Raw genomic sequence first — 2,139 nt, 5'->3', positions numbered from 1 at the left:
ATCTCACCGATTCATTAAAGATCACACAATTCTCTTTCGAAAGCTCTTCGTTTAGATATATAAGGGCAAATGGTACGTGGTCCATCAATGGTAGTGTGAGTTGTTGCTTTCTTGTCTGCTTGTGCGTCGCGGCCGCGACAATTATTATCGGGTCATGAGTGGTGCTTGTATGACCCTAAATATGTCCGGCAGCCTTAGGCAGGTGGTACACCAAATGCAAATGAAAGGCTAGTGTCAGTTGACTAGTGAGCTGGCTTTTTATTCAGGGTGGCAACCTGGTCCTCCAGAGCCTGGACATTATTAGATCCTTATGCTCAAATCTTTATATTTCTCATAAGAATGCGCTCCTGCGATTCACCGATCTCGGTCTCTTATTTAGAAGTTCGGGGAACCTAGCTGGATCGGCTTTATGGGATGGGACTGCATTCACCTCCCCAGTTGAGTTTTCTCATTGCCGCTTGGTGATGGTGCCCTATTGCGTTTAAAATTCGTATTATTTTTATTGGACAGTGCTTAAACAATGGGCTAGCTTACTGCCTATTTAACTTTTTTTCTTAAATTAAAATTAATGTTCCTATTTCTATAACGGTTTGGAGGACCTAACAATATTGACCAAAAGTTGTCTGAGCTGCATAATAATCGGAATGAAAGCCAAATGGAACCCGACAAACATTCTCGGAATTAAAAAAAAAGCACACCTCTCACTATACAAATGATGTCTCTCCGTCTGTTTTCAATGCTTTTTTCTATACTTCGGCACTGCGGCTGATTCTTAGATTTCTCACAAGCTTCATCTAGAGGTAGGTACGGTAATTGTTCATAACTTACCCGTTAGTAAGTATGTAACAGGCAGAAGGAAGCGTGTCCGACCACATAAGGTATATATATTCTTGATCAGGATCACTAGCCGAGTCGATCTAGCCATGTCCGTCTGTCCGTCTGTCTGTCTGTCCGACTGTCCGTATGAACGCTGAGAGCTCGGAAACTATAAATGCTACAATACTGGGATTAGGCATGTAGATTTCTGAGATTCCTGCGCAGCGCAAGTTTGTTTCAGCAGAGTGCCACGCCCACTCTAACGCCCACAAACCGCCAAAAACTGTGCCTCCTACAGTTTTGATGCTAGAATAAAAATTTAACTGAAACGTATTGTTCTCATCAATACCTATCAATTGACTCATAAAAAAGTTTTCCACGACCACTTTAACGCCCACAAACCGCTCACAAACTTCAAAAAATCGTAAATATGAGCGTGGATATCTCGGAAACTACCACTCTAACGCCCATAAAGCTTAAATCAGTCTACCGCCGGTAGGTGGCGCATTTCAATCTCGCTTTGCTGCTTGCATATCTCCATTTCCCTTTGGTCCCTTTAACTGATTAACGGGTATCTGATAGTCGAGGTACTCGACTATAGCGTTCTTCCTTGTTTTTAATTACACATTATGTGCATGTACGAGTATATGAGTATTGATACACAAACCAAAATCGCGTTACGTTTTTACAAAATCTGTAAATATGTGGGCGTTTCTCGGTCGAACATGGCTAGATCCGCTCGGACCCTCTTACTCTATGAGTAACGGGCCCACAAACTCCGAAAAATATTAAACCAAAATTATTTCTTATGTTGCCGTATATCGTGAGATTGATTGATTGTAAAAATTAATAATTTGTATTAATTTACTCTTCTTTCTTATTTTTACAGATACATCAATCGTCTTCCATTTGCGGGATTGTCCGTGAGGCTTTGCCGTGCCGAAAATTTCTTATACTTTCTACTATCCCCGGGAAATGTTCCTGTCGGCGTAGATCAATGCTATATTTAGATTACAGTTTTATAGTTAACGGCCAAAAATTCAAAATTTAACATAACTAACACATACATGCCACCCTGTATTCGCACCGCCAATAAAGAAATTTAAAAAATGAAAAGGTATATAAAAATGTAACTTTTTGTGTCCTTTGATTTAAAATAAAAAAAGTATTCATTATAAGACAAGAATGGGAGATAACTTTGTCAAGCCGAAGTTTCTATACCCTTGTAGATCGTTCACGTGGGACCATTGTATGTACGGAGCCCTCCGATTTTTAGAAAACTAAACATGTTTACCAAAAACAATAACGGTCTTTGTAGTATTT

General features: G+C 39.8%; 1 long non-coding RNA gene across 1 annotated transcript; it reads left to right on the top strand.

Moving 5' to 3' along the window:
• The first annotated feature begins 602 nt into the window (after positions 1-602).
• LOC119559360 lies at positions 603-1,932 on the top strand. The gene is made up of 2 exons (XR_005220751.1): positions 603-800; positions 1,706-1,932. It is a non-coding gene; the product is annotated as an uncharacterized LOC119559360 (long non-coding RNA).
• The last annotated feature ends 207 nt before the right edge of the window (positions 1,933-2,139 follow it).

The sequence above is a fragment of the Drosophila subpulchrella genome, unplaced genomic scaffold, assembly GCF_014743375.2.
Source record: "Drosophila subpulchrella strain 33 F10 #4 breed RU33 unplaced genomic scaffold, RU_Dsub_v1.1 Primary Assembly Seq229, whole genome shotgun sequence".
Classification (NCBI taxonomy): Eukaryota; Metazoa; Arthropoda; class Insecta; order Diptera; family Drosophilidae; genus Drosophila; species Drosophila subpulchrella.
The sequence above is the reverse complement of the archived record's forward strand: the minus strand, read 5'-3'. Positions and strand labels throughout refer to the sequence as shown.